The 20317-nt window shown below is 46.3% G+C and overlaps 1 long non-coding RNA gene across 1 annotated transcript in view; it reads right to left on the bottom strand.

Moving 5' to 3' along the window:
- The window catches only part of LOC102161139 (uncharacterized), a 263087-nt gene that overhangs the window by 190143 nt on the left and 52627 nt on the right, over positions 1-20317 (bottom strand). Inside the window, exon 2 of the long non-coding RNA XR_014807662.1 lies at positions 944-1046. This is a non-coding gene — a long non-coding RNA (uncharacterized LOC102161139). The remainder of the gene's footprint in view (positions 1-943; positions 1047-20317) is intronic.

Genomic DNA, 20317 nt, shown 5'->3' with positions numbered 1-20317 from the left:
GACCTCTAGGTGAATCTCTTTTATTAAAACAAACATTTCCTTTTATTCATATATTATATGATTTATCCTTTTCTCCTCATATTTATCTATGCGTTTGTTATATATATATATATATATATATATATATATATATATCTGTGTATTTGGACACATTTGATGTCATCTGTTCAGTTTTAACTGACATATTCTGCAACTAGATCACTGATACGAATACCTATATGTTATTTTACCAATGGGTGGGGACAGAAAAAGCAGTAAGGACTTATGCAGTAAGGACTTATACACTTATTTGTACTTATTTTTCATTACCAGCATGATCTCTCTATATTATTACCAACTATTTAGAACAGACATATTCTGCAACATAATTTCACTGTTATTATTTTCTATCATGTCACAGAATTATCTCATCTCCAAATAAACAAGAAATGGAGAAAAATGAATAGGGGCAAGGTGAAAACCAGAGGGGAAAAGGCAAGAGGTTCTGGAACTTCTGTAGAGGAAAGTAAGGTTGGTGTGGAAAGGATTCAGGGCGGGGGTCGGGGGGGTGGGCACTGGCTGGGAGGGCAAGTGTATTAGGAAAAGTGTCAATGGGCCCTACTGTACAGCACAGGGAGCTGTGTATGACTGGGTCATTTTGCTGTGCAACAGAAATTGAAGAAACATTGTAAATTTTTTTAAAAAGGGAAAGTGTCAGAGAGCAGAGACTCCTGGGAGCCAAGAGGTCTGGGCATGGCCTCAGCCTTGGGAGGCTAAGAAGGCTCCAGAAGGTGGGGTGGGCAGACACTGGAAATGTCAGGAGGGGCCTTGGGGACAGAGGAGGGAGGGTGAGGGGACAGCACCTGGCTCCCAGAGCGATGACGCTCTGATGCTTCCTCCAGCTGCTGATCGGCAGAATGTTTTAGTTCATCTCTGAAATAATTTAAATAAGGAAAAGTTTTACCTGTAATGTCCAGAATACCACGGACCATGTGTGTGGCCTATGCCTCGGCACCCTGGAGTGGGACAAGTAGCGTGACCTGGGGGGACTTGCACATCCTTTGCTCCTTCGGGAAGTAAAAGAACATACCTTGAAAATTCCCTCAGTAAAGAACCAGAAAGACCAAACTATGCAAATGATATTCACCACGACTTTACAAATTAAAACCGAATCTTCATCTAAAGCACCCATTGGGTACTTGTGATGTTTTATAAAATGATTTAGCATAAAGTATCAGTGTGGTAATAGATTACATGCACAGCAGCTAATGTCAGAGGCTGAGCAAAATGAATAGGCATTGACAAAATTGTTAAAAACCAGACAGGAAGATGAGACTTATTTCAGAAAATTAAACTGGCAAAGGGCAACACAGCCATGAGCTGAGAACGTGAGTGTGGGTGAGGACAGGTCTGTGGTTCCCCATGAGACCCCTACTCAGCCACAGCAAAGGCTGGACAGACACTCAACTAGCAAATGGGGCACAGAGAAGACAGTGAACGTGGCTCTGCCCGTGTGGCTCAAGTGTGTCCAAGCAGCAGAAGGGCAGACAGCCTGACCTGTTCTGTGCTGCACTGCGCTATATACACTGCATGGTACTATGCTATACAGACTATACCACACGATTCTGCACCATACTGTACACACAGCACACCACACTCCCCTGTATTACACGATCCTACACTGTACATGCTACACTTGACTTTTTTGAGTACTATGTTTTATTTATTTAAGTTTTTTATTAGAGTTGATTTACATTATGCTTCCTCTCTATACTATACCATACAATACTGTGTATACTATACAATTGCATACATACTATTTTATACTAAATATACATTACTATATATACTCTATTTTTTATACTGTAATACTATATTTACTGTACGATAATATACCATATAACCACTCCAGCCAGAGATGAATTCTGTCAAGTCCAAGAGGAACTGTAAAGATTATCAGGATTAAAACCTCCTCAGTCTGTTTCATGATTTTTCTCAGACTAGTTTCCCCCTCCCCTATCCTTCCTCCCCACTTCCCTCCACAGACGCATGCTCTGGAATGTTTTATGGAATGCTCTATCCCATACTGTCCAACTGCTCTGGGCCTGATTTTAGGACGACCTCCGCCTTCTTGGCCCTCCCACTCCCTAGACGTCCATCTCCTGCCCCAGCTCCTCTCCCTTCACCTCCATACTTTCTCCATCCCCTGCTCTAATTCTGTCCGCCTGTTGGGTGAGTGCCCTGTGCCCTTCAGGCTTCTCCCTGTCACTGCCTCACACCCCGTGTGCCCAGAACAGGCAGAGAGGTCAGGGCCCTCTTCCTCTGGTGCCTCCTCCAGACTGAGTTTCCTCTGTGTCCTTCAGATTCTGGTTCCTGAGGTTGAGGCTCTATCACCACCTGCCTTCTCGTGGACTGCCAGCATCTGTCACCTCGTGTCACTCAGGATGACTTTGGCAGCCAGCTTGTGAGGTTCTGCTGGGTCCCTGTTCCAGCCATCAACAGAGGTGGCCGCGGTACCCATGTGGCGGTCCCATTCCACAGGCTGCCCTCACAGGTCACGGACCGACTCATCCCCAGAGACCCCTGCCCTAGATCCATCTGGGCCACATGCACAAAGAACACCCTCTGGACCTTGTCATCACCCCAATGGCACTGCTGCCAAAACCACTAAGCAAAGGGCCCATCTGGCTACAAAATCGTGCTGGAGTCAGACTGCTTGCTCAGGAGGCCCAACTGCTGACAATGTTTTCAACATCACTGGAGTTTCCAGGCCACTAATTTCCCTTTTTTTCCCACCCTCAGTCTCCTCTCATCATGACTCCCTTCCTTCCTCTAAGATTCTATCAACCAGTATTTGACCCTCTACTGCGAGCAACATAAGCTCCTTTGCCTCTCTGACCTTTTATCACATCTGCTTGTGAAAAACAAACAAACAAACAAACAAACAAACAAACAAAAAACAGGGACCAACCATGAATCAATTGTACTATTCTGCTGCTCTGTGTTTTGCATAACTAACTTCTCCTGGGGAAAATCACACAGCAGTGTGGATCAGGTGTTACCAAAACTACTGTCCCCAGTGTCACCTGAGCTATCCAGACTCTTCCGACCTCCGCTCAGCCCCATCCTCTGCGACTCAGAGGCTGGCCCGCCCACTGCATCACTCAGAAAGCAGGAGCAAGCTTGTCTGTGCGCCTTCACACCCCCCACCCCCTCCCATCGCTAGCACTCTGCCCTCCTCATTTACCATCCTCAGTTTGCCGCTCACCTACCTCCGGTTCCTTGGGAGCTTCAGGCTCAGATGGTCTAATCCCTCCTTGACTGCTGAAGCCTTTCTATCAACATTTAAGACTACTCCAGTTGCCCTGTTATGAAAAGAAACAGGACAAAACAGAAAACAAAAGCCTAAAACTCTACTTGGAACCCGCATCCCCTTAGCTGCTGTTCATTCTCCCCCCTTCACAGCCAAGCCCCTCAGGAGGTTACCCCTAGGTGCTCACACCCCACTTCTCACACCACAGCAGCCTCTCCTCTGACGTCACACAGGACCTCCCTGATCACAGTGGACCCTCCTTCTTGGCCTGTTACTGTGCCCTGGCTTTGGGGACGTCACACTCTGGCCTTATGCACATGAACGTTCTCTTCTTTGCCAACTTCTAATCCTCCAGTGAACCTTAAAATGTCACAGAACCCCGAGGTCTGTTCCTGGGCCATCCCTTCCTTCAGTAACCAACTGTATACTCTAGAGGCTCCAGGCCACAGCCCAGATTCTCTTTAAGTTCCACATCAATGCATCTGACTTTTCACCCAACATCTCCCTGGGCATCTCTTAAAGGCATTTCAAACTCAACATGTTCAAAACCTAGGTCATCACCTTGGTCCAAGGTTCTTTTCCTCTAGAGACCTTCTTTCACCTCCATGAATCACCCTAATGCTTGGAAGCCCCTGGTCCTCATTTCACTCCACCCCAACTTTCAACCAATTCTCAATCTCTTAAACATTTATATCACCTGCCAACTTATTCCCATCACTACTGCACGGCCTAATCCAGGCCATCACCACCTCCTCCTTGAAGGACCTCAGGACTGTCCTTCACTCAGTCCAATTGTCCATCTTGCAACCAGAATGACATTTTCAAAACAACCTCACCCTATCACTTTCCTCTTAGCACCTTTCCATGGCTTCTCACTGTTCCAGGGGTTAAGTCCCCAGTCCTCAGCCTGGCCCACCTGATCCCACTGCATCTGCTTCTCCAGATCCATCCTACTTGATTTTGCTCCTTATTCAATATTCTGCATCTGCACTGGCTTCTTCCTGCCTGTTCCTAGAACCCAACAGGTCCTTTCATGGCTCCGAGTGCTTGCCTGCCAGAATGAGCTTCCTACCTCTCAACCTGAATAACTCCTGCTTATTTTCAGGTCACAGCTTTTATTTCACTTCCTCGGGCTAACTTCCAAGAGCAGGTCAGGTTCCTATTTTTGATAGCATTTGATTCGACCACAAATTAAATGATTATCTGTTTAGCGTCTCTCTCTCTTAGAACAGTGAGTTGCAAGCCTGAGTACTGCAGTGTTGTGTTAGCACTGCCTGGTCAGACACGTAGCTGGTGCTCAGGAAATGCTCACTGAATGAAAGGATGAGTTCCCACAGCTCTTACCTAAGATGCTCAGAGTCTAGGAAGGAAGTTTACATAGAAACCATAAATGTGCATTACAGTGCGATTCCATTGCAAAAATGTACTGACTTGGGGGGGGGTCCCCAATGTGTAGTGATATTAGAACAAATATTTATACCTCAAATACATTTTCATTAAATGTACTGGACAGTAGGAAAGTATGTCTTAGATACTTATTACACCCTCACAACTTTGTAAAGCATCTCGAGGAATAAACAGAAATAAGAGCTGCCCTATCACAAGGTAGTTCTTGGAAAGAGCTTTGAAAAAGAAAGCAATTTTTAGACAAATCTGAGGAATGAAAGTTTAAGGAGTGTAAACAAGTCTCTAATTAAGAAGTATGCTTGTATCAGTCAGTAAAGAAAAGAAAAAAAAAAATCTATGAGAGGAAATACACCAGAGTATAAAGAGACTTCTCCAAACCGCGCCTTACAATACACTCCCAAGGCCGCCAGCACACAGACCTGGAACCTTAAACCCATCAACAAGCCAGCCAGCCAGTTTTCCCCAGCAGCCAGCCCAGACGCGGCCCGTGTGGACAACACCCCAGCAACTTCCCAGCCAATGCCACCCGGGGTTCTGGTCAGGACGGTCTTAATGCTCTTGATTCAATTATGGTTTGAAGTGATATTTTAAATATTCATCCATGCATATTTATCTCCAGGCCCTGAGGGCTGTCGTATTTCTCTCCTTGTAGGATCTCTAAGGATAGGCATGACCTCGACTCTCAGAGAAGAATTATTACATTACGAACCGCAGCAGGGGTATAACACAGAAGTCTTCGAAAGGAACGTGCAATAAAAATGCCCAGAATCTAACACTTCTCTTGGTAATTTTTTTCTGATGAAGTTTAATAGGTTGACTCAATAGTAAATTAGACAGAGAACCATTGGCTGGGGAAGAAATCCCTGTAAATTCTGTAATGGTTCAGATTAATGCCTTTAGGATAAAGAGAACCTATGATAAAAGCAATGTTTTTCTCCAGAAAAATAACTGCATTTTTGCCAAGACTATCTTACTTGTAACTTGGATAGTTAGAGAATTAGGTCTCAAGAAAACACTGTTCTCAGCTTTAAAGTGCTGCAGAGAGACTGCCCTTGACCATATCGTCCGCTCCTGCCTTCTTTTTACCCCTTTGCCTAAAATGATCCCCCTAGTCCATCGGCTCATCACCTGCCAGGAAGCAAGGGGAGCGAGGACAGTTGCCTTGCCCAGCTTGTTAACCAGTGCATCGCCCCACGTGCTACAACAGTGATGCTGCATAAGTGTGTCTTATGAATGAATAGATACCCATAAAGACGAGCACCTCTAGGCCTGATGCTGGTATGTTCTGACCATCATGCTGTGAGGGAATCACAGTTCATTCTCATTTCAGAGTTTAGACTGTTTAAAATCGATCTTCAGGACTTCCCTGGTGGGCCAGTAGGTTAAGGATCCAGCGTTGTTACCACTGTGGCGCAGGTTTGATCCCTCGCCCAGGAACTTCCACATGCCACGGGCGCAGCCAAAGAAAATCATGAAATAAAATGAAATAAAATCAATCTTCAGTCTGCTAAGCACTGGGAGCTACTTGCTAACCAGCAGCATGAAATCTCCTAATTTATTCCAAGTCTTCTATGAAAATTTTACTCAGGCGGGAGTACATCTAATGGTAGAGCTGTTTCTGCAAGGACACGGAAAATATCTTTGTGGACCGGAAGTGAGCTGGGCAATGAACAGTACTGGTGCTAACACAACACTATGGCAAAGTGCTCTCATGCCCCGTTCTCATGGAGTCCAAGGTTCCCCTGAGCTGCCTAAGCAGACATGGCACTGCCCACCCAGTACCCACTCCCGGGTTCCTCCTGGCTGAGGACCCCTGATTAGGCTCAGAGCAGCAATGCACCCAGCTAACAACGCTGGCCTTCCAGCCTCTCTGACATCCCGACGTGGCCATGCCACACTGCCCCAGGTGACACGACCTCAGGGGAAGGCAGCGGAGGACATCCATGAATGCTTTCTTCGCCTACTTTTCGGTGACGCTGGTGAGGCTTTGCCCATTTCCTCTTGATCTTCATGGAATGTAGATACAAGGGCTCGTTAGGTGACAAGCACAAGGACAGAATCAAAAGTGTGGAAGAGGACAGAGAGTAAAGGAAGATGGAGCCTGGACCAGAACATGCCAGGGTGGATGGACCCCACCGGTGTTGGTCATGTGGGAAAAGTAACCCTGTCTTCGCTGAAGCCATGGTAAAGAGATTCTCATGTTACTTGCAGTGATGACTCCCTAGGACAAAACAGCAATTTTATTTTGTTTTTCCTCTTGTGGGATTAAGCAATTGTTCTAAAACAAAAACAAGAGTTGCATGTGGACATTAGACCCACTGTCATGTAAAGATGAGGTCAGATATCAGGTGCAAAATCAAGAACAAAAAGAGAGTGCACTCATCTCTGGAAAATAAGAAACGGAACTGTCCCTTCTTTCAAAACGGCCCAAATTGGCAACGGCGAGGGATGTGTTCTAGAAAGTTTATTATCCCACCTGGAATGGGCAGGAGGCTGAGATCACCTCCCTCCTGAGCAGGAAGCAGTTTCCTCTCGGAATTGTTGTTTTATTGGCTCCAGGTGACCCACGGCAGAAGGGCAATAGTGACGCTGATTAAAGCAAATTAAGATGACACAGTCATATAAACACGCATGTGAGCTCCAGACTGATGCTGGCCAGCATCACAGGAAAGGATTGAGCAGCCACATTCTTGCCTTATTTCAATAGTAATTACTCACTGCTGAAAAAGTATACACTTCATCCTGACTCACTTAGCAAGTCTCTTATAGAAAAATGCTATTAGCACCGGGTGGTGTATGTTAAAGTAAAACAGCTTCAAACATCACTGATAACAGACAGGTAAGATACCGTATTTCTTCTTAATTTTGAAATAAAAATAACCACTGAGGTTATTTATTCATTTAAAGAGATACTGAGTGTCCATTAGATGCCAGATTGGACTGTGGGAGCCAGAAATAGGGCAGCAAACTAAAGAGGAGACCTGCCCCCTTGGAGCTTACCTTCTGGTGCCAAAGACAGAATAAATCAGCAACAGATTAGAACAGTGTGATGTCAGAGAGTGATGGTGTCAGGAAGATGCAGAAGGTGGACTGAGGAAGAGAAAGTGACGGGGTGGGAGCGAGGATGCTCCTCTAAGGCAGAGTCATCAAGGCAGTGGTCCTGATGTTTGAACAGGATCCCACATGGAGTGAAGGCAGGGGCCAGCCTAGGGCAACAGCGGGAAGGTCAGTGTGGCTGGACAACCGACAGGGTCCGAGAGATGGGGTGGGCAGGGGCCACAGTGAGGGTCTCGCTATTCACTGGCTTTGATGGTGAATGCTGTTAAGTCCTGAGTGGGGAGCGAATCAGTGAGAACAGAACTTACTGCAGCCCTGGTCTCTGAGAAGCACTAACGCCTCCGCTTGGAACTCATGAAGGGCTTGCAGCAGGCTCTGCCCTGTGGCTGGGCGTCCACACGTGGTGTGAAAGCCGTGGCCAGGATATGGAGATATTTTTAACTGATGGTGATTAAGGGGTGTCTGGAACCCTGAAGCAGAAGCCTAGTGATCTGCAACTTTCTGAGCTCTGGGTTTTACCCCTAGAGCCCAACCCCTAAATGAACAGGACTCAAAGGATGCCATTTGGGTGCTGGGATGCAGGAGAGGCGCTGGGTGAATACAGTGCATGCTCACACCGAGTTTCCCTCTTGCAAGCTGCATTCACAGCTGGGAGCAACGTGGAGGAAAATTATTTTAAGCACATCCTTTGCAGAGATGCTGTGGTGAGCTCGTGTCCATGGACAAGGGGAAAGGCCTGGGGCTGAGCTCCAGAGGCACAACTCACAGAGACAGAAAGGAGGAGGTGGAAGTTAGAGGAAACCAGGAGCCCAGGAGGCCGGGAACCCGGGGAGGCACCAGCCACGGGGGAGGCCATGAGCAGGGCTGTGATGACCAGCAGTGGGCAGACACCAACAAGCCCCAATGACCTTCAAGGAAGAATGGAAGAGAAAGGAGGGGAAGACAAAGCCATCGACCACTTTTGTGAGGAGTTTTAATATGAAAGGTGATATAAAAGTGGGTTGTGGTCAAGATGGCATTTTCCTTATCGTCTTAGATTGAGTGATGCTAGGGATGTTCCCGCAGAGGAGACCTGATAATGTGCAAAGAGAGGGTATGATTGCGGGATAAGGTCCTTCAGCCATGGGGGGACAGGCGGCCAGGGAGTCCCACCGGCCAACAGGTTCCTCGGGTGGGAGGCGGTGCATGGGATGGGGGACGGAGGCTCAGGGTGGGACCAGCTTTTCCTCCGAGAGCTTCGATTTTCTCAGCCAAGGAGGCAGGGAGGTCATCAGCTGAGATTAAGAGCGGGGCAAGGAGAGCAACGGATTACATCCAGGACTAAAAACAAAAAATAAAGCTAGTTCTTAAAGTGTTCTGCAAGTGTTTGAGCTTCAAATAATTAAGCCTTCACTGTCCTTATTTTGGATTGGAAACTTCTAAGTTAGTGTCCTGTTTGTTTGTTGTTGTTGTTGTTGTTGTTGTTTTCCCATCCCACCTGCCTGGGAAATTTATATTACAGTTTGCTACAAAGATTTAATGAAATAATTACCCCACATGTTGGAGCATACAAATAATAAGCATATCTTTTCAAACTGAAATTATAGGTTAATCACACCTCTTCTCAATGTTCTAATGAAATTAGGGACAACAAATACCCATTGTGCTATAATAATGAGTTTCTCAAAAGGAAGAATAAAATAGTGAAAGCAACTCCTTCATTGCCTGTAGTGGGTTTCAGGCTGTCAGATTCATGATAAATTAATGAAACAGAACAATAATTTTGTGAAATGGGAATGTAATAAAATCATTTTTTAAAAAATGATTCTAAAAATGTGAATATTATATTCACTGGCTGATCTAGAAAACCCTTTAAAGTATAACAGCAGCACCATTAGGAGAGGAAGGTAAACCAGCCACCTACCTAAGGCCCAGAAACAATGCAGATGTGAGGCAGAGTCAGGAAGGACCAGAGGACTCGACAGTAATTGAACTGGTTCTACCTCACAGGGTGCCCTTTGGTAAGAAGAGGCAGAGCATGGCCACCGCAAACCTGACAGAGCTACTGAGCAGCCAAGGTGGAAAGTGAAACATGTCACAGGGTCGAGGCATGAGGAAGTGTGAATGGGTTTCCCTGACATGGGACTGTGAGGGCATTAAGGTGGGAGGGGAGAAATACAGATTTAACCTAGGTGCCTCTCACCCAAACGTTTTAAGGTAAAGAATTTGTACCATCAATTTATACCACAGCTAATTAAATACACAAGATTTAGCTCTTTTTATATTACTGGATGGCAAGGGCCATCGCCAGATGCCAACCTGCCATGAAACCCGTTTTTAACCTTTCTGAAAATCAGGAAAATGGCACTCGTAATTTATGGAATGGAAAACCGAGAGGGGTCCACATAGATCATGCGGAATCACAGGATTTCAGGAGTAGAAATGCCTTTAGAGATGACTGGTACACAGAAAAATCAGTTTACGTGTAACTAAAGTGAATTAAACCTGCTTTTAACTGATAACCTTACTGTGACACGGCAACCACTTCACCTCTCGCACACCTGCCGACCATCCACTCACGGACAGAAGGCTAACCCCCCGTGCTGGGCCTACCCAGACACACGTTTCACTAACTGTGACTACACACCTTTTCAGCCTTATTTGCTGAATTTAGAAGCTAATGCTAGAATAAGCTGTAACTCTGCTGTGTTGCTGCATTTTCCCTGGCTGCCTGGCATTGCCTACCTTTGATCAGGGGTATTATATGAAAAAGTCCCCTCCCATTCTAATGACTTCCATTACTAAACCAGTCCATGGACATGAAAGAGAGGAGACTGCCTTCAAAGAAAATGATGGAGGCTGTTCCCGTCAATCTAAAGACACAATCTGCACATTAAAGAACGAAATCTTGCAAAACCGTGTGTCTTTGACGCCGTTTTACAGTTCCTCAGGACGCAAAAGCTTGTAACATGCAGGGAAACAGTCAAGTAAACCAGCAAGGAGAATGCGGATGATTCACAGGCATAGTGTCCGGAAGGAGAGGGTCGGGACGGCAGAAGGACAAGTGGCATGCTGCCAGCAGCTGTGTCCTAGTCCCCAACGCTTTCAGCTGTTTGGAGATGACAGAAATAACAGTGCAAAGAGAAAATGTCCGTGAAGTAATGATGCCAGTCAAATCAGGGGTATCCGAGGGAATGTCGGGCAGACCAGGTACTCTGCCCTCTCGCAATCACAGCGATCTCACGTAGTGAAATGAAACTTAGAATTCTGATATTTACTGTCTGGCTTAAAATGAATATCGAGCATGGGTGAAAAGGAACGTATGAGTCAAAAGCTCTTAGTTACCAAATATTCTATACATTTTCAGTTCTGCAAATGCGTCACTTGCAGCGTTCATTCAATTTTCGGCTTATAGATATTTTCAACTTCTTGATTCTTAGCTACTTAAAATACAGAGTGAAATGAAAAACAAAACCCATATAATCTCCATACAACTTCTTCCATAATGTAAATATATAATGTTTATTTTACATGAAAGATGATGTGATTCTATATTCATCCCATGGAGTCCTTTATAGATATATCTACTTATAAAATAAAATGGACAAGTATTTTTTCCTCTTTCTAGGAAAGACAAATGAGCAAAGCATCTCCAAGATGCTAACAGTACTAGGCTTGTCTTGAAAGCCCTCGTGCAGCTGCTGCTCCCCCACCTCCAAGCCCCACTCCACGGCTGAGTTTGAGAGACAACCTCGACGTGGAAGGAGGAATTTCAGTCTCTCTGCACTGCGTCCTGGTGTCCTCACAGCCCTGCAATGTCCCGAGCGACCGCCCTGGAGGGCCTCTGTGGCGCCGTCTCTCCCTCCAAGCTTCGTCACATGGTCACCAGTGCACAACTACATCCCAAGGGACTTCCAAGCCTTGGCACAGTGCTCAGTGTAGAGGAGATGCCAGGTGAAGCTTCATTCAGTGACAACAGGGGCTCCCCCCAAGAAAGGCAACCTCCCTCATGTAGTATTTGCAGGCAGTTCATCACCCAAGGTTCCCATCAATCATGCCTGAAGGGGACAGAGAGGCAAGAGGGTAATAACAGCACCCAGTCCCTTTGAAGGCGTCACAGTCTCCTTGAATAGGGTGAAAACTCTTGAGAAGTTCTGAGAGTCAGACACCCCTGTACTGACACCCACAAATCTGGCCTCAGGGACTTGTAAACTGAGGCAGAGTAAGAACCTGTCTCAGGCCCCATCAAGCCACTGAGTTACTCCGTGACTTCTAGGAGTTAGTGTGCCTTTGTTTGCAATGTCAGTGGCGCGGCCCAGAGCTGTACCTTGTTTAGACAATCCTCACAGTGTCTGTAATGAGCCACCAAGGCCACCTGGTCACACGCCCTCAGCCGTGAGCAGCGTGTGTCTGCACAGGGCTCAGAGCTGCCTGGGGCACCTGAGGGCGAGTTTTAGAACAAAGCCAGTGAATCCTGCTCTCACTCTCTCAAGGTGGGGCACATGGGGGCGATCACTTCAACAAGGAACACTTAAAACAGTAATATCATTACGACTGTAAGTACATTTCGAAATGTATTATTTTTCCTTGATAAGTCTATCACGTAAATCTGTAATTAGGGACTTCTAAAATAGCTAACTTTTTTTTTAACACAATATGCTGTAATTGTCTATTAAGTCAACGAGTACTTAGGGACTCTTAAAACTGCTGATTACTTGCTTGCTGTATTTTGGAAGAACAAGTACTACAGATTCCTTACGAAATTCTCCTTAAAACAGAATGAAATTGGAAGTGGGCTGTTACCTGGCTAAGTTAACAATCTTCATTTTTGCCCTCAGAAAGAAACCTTTCCATCATCCCATTTATCATTCCAGACTGGGGTTATAATTGCATCAACTCTTCTTTTATAATCTAAGTGAATTTCTGAATCTGACAGAATAAAACTAATTCCTGATTAGAAATTAGGGCCCAAATGTTTCTAATCTGAAAGGTCCCAAAGAGAGCTTTATTAATCATTCATTGGTTAGTGTAGATTTAAGTTGTTTATCTCACTTAACAGGATAAACAATGTACTAGGCCATATGGTGTATTTACAAGCCATTCTGTTATATGTCTGTTGCGTAATGAACTAAATGGGATAAAAATGAGCTCTCTCTCTTATCAGTTATGTTCTATTATGCTTATTTATGCTTAACAGTTCAATAAACCAGCAATGTTCTCAAAGTTCTTAATATAAGTTTTAAAGGTTATAGATATTCTTATTGTAGTTTGTACTACTATTAGTATACACTTTAACTTCATAATACTGTTTCATTAATTTACTTTGTAATCAAGCATCACAATTACTTCCAAATATAAAGCAAACAGAAGCTAAAGAAAGAACAATGACAAAAGTATTTAGACATGGAAGCCAGCTAGGAAATCTCCTTTTTTCTGCCTGTCAGCTTTTATTTATCGAAGATCCCTTGTTAGTTATGGAGCGGGTGTTTGGCCCATGTGTCTCCTCTGAGGCCTGACTAGACTGAAGTCAGAGCTGCTGCTCAGGAATTCACCTCATAAAGGTTGCAGCACAAGCCCGATCTGGTCTCTCTAATGCATGTTGTTTTGGCAAAGGAGATAACCAACTCTTAGATAGACAGATACACATAGAAATATTTATCAGAAGCCAGACACTGGAGAAATAGTCACAAATACACCACATGGCTGACAGTTCCATGGGGACTGGTGACAAAGAGCAAGGAAACAGAGTCAACACATAGTAACATGGGAAAGGAGAGAGATGGTGGGTCTCTAGATCATGTTGCCGCCAGGAAGGCCTTTCTCACAAAGGACCATTCAAGATGCACTCTAACAGGGGAGAAAGAGTCACCTCCTAGAAGAGCAGACAGACCATTCTGGACAGAGAAGACAGCATATACAAAGGCCCAGGGGTGGAAAGAATCTGCATTCAAGAAATTAAAAGAATGGAGAGAGGGGAGCAGAGAGAGGGGAAAGGAAGACCAGGAGGTCAGTGTGTGCTCACTTTCCCTCTTTTTCTTGCATCTCCCCTTCTGGTCTCGTCTCGCCTCCTCCTCAGGCTGGCACTGGAGAGAAGGCATTTACTTATGACTCAACAGGGAGGCTGGTGCAAGGGCCAGCTATTTGCCCCCTCTGGTGCACTGAGGAGCGGCTGGGCATCTCTAGGAAGATCCCACATGGCAGAGGTGGCCAAGTGAATGAGCCCAAGGCTGCACCTCTGCCTCAGCACAACCTTTGTGGGGCCCAGAAGTTCTTCCATCCTCAGAGAGAAGACATAGGTCTCTGAAAGGGCTGGTAGGGAGCAGAGGCCTGGAGTCAAGATACAAAAGCCCCAAAGCTGTGTAAAGAGAGAGCTGAGGACTAGAGAAAACTAGCTGGACCACTTGGGAGCAGTATTTTGAGGCAAGAGCCCAGCGGAGTCCCCCAGGCCCAAGAAGGCTCCTCCTTATCGAAGGTAAGGCCCACCCGGCCTCTCCCTAGAAGCAGCTGCACACCCCGTGAGCACCTAATCTTCGAGAGTGACATACAGTGTCTGCCGGCTCTCTAGGCACATGGCTGTGATGCAACAACACCTAGCTCTGCTTTTCACCCTTCTGCCACCACACCTCACACCTCGCTGCTGATGCTGCAAAACAGAGGATGCCGCCCCTTTCTGGAAACTCACACTCAGCACTGTGGAGGCCTCTGCAAGGCTGGACCCTCACGCCAGCAGGGTCACCCACCCTCCCATCTGAGGAGGGGACAACGAGGAGAGGAGACTCACCTGACTATAAAGGCACACACTGCAGCATCGGCCAAGTTGGGAAGAACATTCTGACCAGAGCCAGAGACCCACCTTTGTGTCTAATGAGGTGGGCAAACCACTGCGTCTTCACGTGGGTGAATGACGCCTGGGAGCCCAGGAGCTCAGTGGATTCTGGCAGTTCCACGTTCTGCCTCCACCCCTGTGGTGACTCCCAAGGATTAAGCACTCTCTCTAGGTTGGCTAGAACGTTTCAAGAATATGGATCAGATCCTCGCTCCTACGCTGCTGAGTTCTGGATCCTCGCTAAGAGCGAGGTTCCATCCTCTCGAGCTGGGATCCTCAGCATTCAGGCATGGGTGCAGAGGCCAGCCTCACTGGAACTGAGGTCACCTGCTGAAAGGTGCTCCCCTGGAGGGCTGGTGGCCCCTGTGTCACCCCTCCCATCCAGCTCCTGTCATAGCATGCCGGTTCTCTGTCATTTCAGAAAAAAACAGTTTACATCCTGGTGAGAAAAATCTATTAGTTACCAAGGGGCACATCCAAATCTGTATTTAAGTAAAAAATGATCCTTTTGCCCCAGCTATATCTGCCTTATCAGAGGCCCTTGGACCTGTCATATTTCTATTATTAAATATATTATATAATAATAATTTCTATTATTAAATATCTTATTATATCTTACTATATATATTATTGCCATTCACTACCTTAAAATATTAACAAAAAAATTCCACACCATCAAATGTTTCATTCTGTTTAACTCTGATTTCTGAAAGATTAAAACAGGGGCTGAGGGGCAGGGAGGGTGAAATAAGTATAAATGAGTGACATTTATAAACTGTAGGAAGTCAGGAAAATGACACGCAGATCAGACAGACACTCACGGAGGGCCCCTGCGCAGGGCGGGGCCATCCTGGTCCACAAGGGAAGGAGCAAGGGGTCTGGGAGGGGACAGGGGGTGTCCAGGCAGGGCTGGAGCTCCTGGCCAGGTGGCTGATGGGCACATTCCACTCTGGACTTGTCTACAGACGTGTCCTGACGAGCACCTGCAAGAGCTGTGAACGGTCCATGACGCAGAGGAGAATGATACACAGGGCCTGCTCTGGGAACCTACAGCTGAAAGGAGACCCCGCTCATTCACATAGCCCCCCAGCCTGGACCAGCAGCATAAGGAGCCCCAGCCAGCGCTGGAGGGAAAGCAAGTCTAGGAGGCAGGGGGCGCACTACAGGAGCAAATAAGCACCTCATCCCAACCAGCCCTGGGGGCTGCACTGACAAACTATGGCTGAGGGCCAGAGGATGCAGGAGGCTTGTCTGTGGACAGCAGAGAGGGCAGCTCTGGGAGGGAAGCTCTGGGAGGGGGCAGCTGAACAAGGCTTGGGACCATGTAGGGGCATGAAGTTACAAGCTAAGGGAACAGCAGCAGCAGCAGAGGCATGATGTGGGCTGCAGATGGCGCCAAGGCCAGGGCAGCAGGGCTGGCTGAAGAGGGACATGAATAAAAACCCTGCCAGGAGCTCCAAGGGAGGGCCTGGGGTGGGGGGTTCCAGGGGAAGGGGTGCTTGGGAGGGGGGCTCCAGGGGAGAGGGCTCGAGGGAGGGTGTGCACTTTGGAATGGACTCTGTGTGAGAGGGCATGCCACTGGAGGGTACATTCTGGGCAAGAAAGACAGTGACAAGAAAAATGTAACTAACATAACAGAACAGAGGACAAAATACTGTGAGATGAAGAGACAGTTGAGCTCTCCAAGGACGTCAGCCAAAGCTTTGGAGAGGAGGTGACTGCTTACTGCAAAGAACAGATGTCCTGCCCAAATGTGGCAGCATGGACACAGGGCACCAGGAATGCAGGCTCCACCCCGAGGCTGAGGAGCAGCAGTGTAGATGAAGAGAGAGGGCGTGGTGGTCCAGAGGGACCTGCCCCTGCAGACATGGCGTGGGGGTAAAGGAGTGGCAAGCTGTGCCCACAGGGAATCCTCAAGAGGGAACGGCTCACATTCCTTTCGTTTGGCCAACAGAAAGCTGCTGAATAGCTAGTGAGAAACATTGTATTGCACCGGTCGTAGGCTAGTGGGATTTCTACTAAGAAATACATACTGAGTCCTTAGCCCTGTCCTGGGATAGAGATCCTAAAACCCTGGGAACTACCCATGTCTTTTGTTACATTAATGAGGTGACTTCTGGAAGCACCAAGAATGGGGGCTGGTTACCAGGGGAACCAAACCTCTGATCAGAAGGTTGGAGTTTCCAGTCCTACCCCCTGACCTCTGACCCCAGGGAGGTGAGAAGCCCTGGAGGTTGAGTTCAACCACAATGGCCAATGATTTAACCAGTTCTGCCTCTGTAAGGAAGCCTCCATAAAACCCCAAAATGGGAATTCTGGTTGTGGCTCAGTGGTAATGAACCTGACTAGGATCCGTGAGGACATGGGTTTGGTCCCTGGCCTCGCTTAGTAGGTTCAGGATCGGGTGTTGTCTCGAGCTGCAGTGTAGGTCGCAGACATGGCTTGGATCCTGCGTTGCTGTGGCTGTGGTGTAGGCCAGCAGCTGTAGCTCTGATTCGACCTGGGAACCTCCATATGCCACAGGCGTGGCCCTAAGAAGGCAAAACCAAACCAAACAAAACAAAACGACCAAAAGGATGGCCAGGTTGGTGACTATGCGGACACCTGGAAGTGTAAGGCAGAGCCCAGAGAGGGTGTAGGAACTCCAGCCCTTTCTGGTCTCCTGTGCTAAGCACCTCTTCCGTGGGCCTCCCTGACTCAGAGCTTTTTATGATAAACTGGCATGCTAGTAAGTAATATGTTTCTCTGAGTTTTGTGAGCCACTCTAGCAAATTATTCACACCTCAGGAGATGGTGAGGGAAATGTCCAGACCTGTGGCCGGTCCCTCAGAAGCATATGTGACAACCTGGACTTGTGACTGGGGTGGGGGAGGGGGAGGAGGGAGCCGTCTGTAGGGCCAGCCCCTAACTGTGGAACTTGATGCACCCCCCCCATAAACAGTGTCAGAATGGCACTGAGTTGTAGGACAGCCAGCTGGTGTCAGAGAGGTACCTGGTGTTGGGAAAACCCACACACACGTGGAAACTGGGCGCGAAATGTGTCCAGTTTTTTATTTTAAAGAACCGCAAAGTTCTTTAGTTCTTAGCTTCCTGGGGCTTCTAAGGCCTGCTGACCGTAAGTGTAAGGCAGTAATTCTAAATGTTTCAAACTGTCCTACATGTTATTCACAATTCACTCAGAGATCAGCAACCTCTTCAAGGACGGTGCAAGTCTAACAAGTACCTGGGAAACAACTGTACCGGTTGTTTTTAGGAAATAAAGTCAACTCCCAATTTTCTGGCTCAGTGAAGAGAAACGGTGGCAGGGAAGCAAATGTATCTAAGTGTGCCCGCGCCCTCACCCGCCGCTTCTTCCTGCAGGGCACTGAGCCCCACCAGAGGAGGCTGTTAAGGGGGGGAAGGTTTTTAATCTCACAAGTCCCCCAGTCCCAGGGGCGAGGTAACGCGCCCACAGGCAAGGCCTACAGAGCAGGAGGGACGTTTAAACCTAAGTGTCTCTAACTCCAAAGCCCATCTTCTTGCTCCTCAACACGACCAACATCCAAAGCAAAACAGTATCAGGCATCCCACTGCCTGGTGGTGTGGGTCATTTGTGGATAAACAATTAATCATATAGTAACAGAAACGAGGTCCATTTTGACAAATTCAGCATCAAATGTGATTACAGTTTCCAAGTGCTCTGACTAAAAAGATAGCCAAAAGGTAAGCCTGTAGCTGTCTGAAGTGAGCACAAGCTTTTGCTTTTGAGATTTTTTTTTTTCATCATTTTAAGGACATTCAGGAAACACAAAGCACAATAGAAAGATCTTGATGCCTTGCTTGGTGATAAGTATTTCATTTTGACTCTATGTCTAGAAAAAGCCGACCACGCAGGACTGTACATGAGATAAAGAGGCAAACTGTGCTCTGGAAACATGAGAAAGGCACTTGGACTCTGGACGCAGATGTAGTGCCGGGGTCCCAGTGGGCAGGGCAGCCAGGAAACCACCGTCACCCCGCCTACATGCTGGCGCCCATCCCAGCTGGATGGGGACACTCAAGTGTCACTCTGAAAAAGCTTTTCCCAGTTATCTTTTCCAGAACTCAGACTCAGCCTCTGTGACTGAATATTATGAATTATCAAATACTATGGTCTTGGCCAAAATACACTGCACAGACATTCCTACAGAAGCTTGGAGCTACAGCAGGTCCTATGTCTTGGCTCAGGTTCTGCGATGAGTATAAATATATTGATTAAATGGCATCAGAAAAAAGATACAGGCTAACTTATAAGAATAAAATTTTAAGTAATGCTAATAAAATCTGTGTGAAAACTAGCAAATTCTAATTGTGCTTACTTGTGGCATTTCCATCTTGAAAGGGGGCACCACTCTCTCTCCACTGGTCTGTGTGTCCCTGTGCTCTCTGAATCCAAGTCAACACCATTCTAAGAGGCCTGGCTGGACCAGCCCATGCCATTCGGCTCTGTCCTCAAAATGGCAATAGCAGTCTGCATAGTTTGTACTCATTCACAGGCAGCTATGTGATTTTATTCTATTGCATACACGTATAAACCACAGCTCGCTCAAAGATAAATTGGGAGATCACTTAAGAAAAAAACTATATATATATATATACATATATTCACACACACACACACACACACACACACACACATATAGTGCCTTTGTTTCCAAGGCATTTATTATAATTCTGAGCTACAAATCTGTTGTAAAGGGTCAAAAGAAAATATTCATAAAGAAAAACAGATGAGAAGAAAGATTTTAAACCATCTCATATTTTCTTTGATTGCTCTTATTTTCACAGAATACCCCAGTAGACAACCTGCTGTGATACCTTTTGTAAAAATTCTTCACAGTAAATCAAAAAAATAGATAAAGTTCAAGTCGGGTTCTGTCTCCAAAAAATGGTAGGGTGGGTTGGATGATCTTCCAGCCTTTTTTCCAAGCCCTGAACTTTCAGTAGTCTCTGCAATGTTTGAGCAGTAAAGCTATCATATTACATGTAATAAAGTACTGAAGGCAACTGTTGAATCACATAAACATAACAAAAGTAAAACAACACGGTACAAAAAATACCTGGAAGTTAAAACATCTGAAAACGCCTTAAAATATCTGAAAATTAATGTTGGTAAGATGACTTTGTTGGTATAGGAGAAAATGCTGTGTGTGGGTATAGAGATCTACTTACAAAATGTTAATTACTTTGATCTGATTATCAAAGTTATTGGACATACAAATTTAGTTTGCATTATCTGACTAAATAAGATCAACACTAACTTAAAATAGCATGGGCAATACAAGATAGTTTGATGTGCTTTTTTGGTACAAATACACCCATAAGAGATAGGAGGAGAGTCAGAAGCTACATGTATCTACAGGTATCCGTGGCTATGTATCCATACTGCAGGCAAGTGCTCCAACCAGCACCCCGCCATGCAGGCAGCCTACACAGCTATGGGGTGTGGTTTTCTGTGAATGAAGCTAAGAAAGTACAAAAAGGTGACATATGTCTTCAGAGGCTCATGAGACCAAGTTCGAGGCACTATGAGTTATTCTGTTTGGCATAAACGAAGTAATTCTGTTCTTGGTGGAAAATGGTGGAAGGGTAAGGTATGAGGTGAGCAGCGGACAGACTGTGGAGGCCTGTGTTCGTGCAAGGGGATCTCAACTCTATGAGACTGGGAAAAGGTTAGATCTGGGTTCTATACGGACTGTTACAGGAAAGAAATGAGAAGAGACTGTTATGAAGCTGTT

The sequence above is a fragment of the Sus scrofa genome, chromosome 6 (assembly GCF_054392235.1).
Source record: "Sus scrofa isolate SSC_HxYL_T2T_F1_AM1 chromosome 6, Sscrofa_HxYL_maternal_Yorkshire_Landrace_v2.0, whole genome shotgun sequence".
Taxonomy (NCBI): domain Eukaryota; kingdom Metazoa; phylum Chordata; class Mammalia; order Artiodactyla; family Suidae; genus Sus; species Sus scrofa.
The sequence above is the reverse complement of the archived record's forward strand: the minus strand, read 5'-3'. Positions and strand labels throughout refer to the sequence as shown.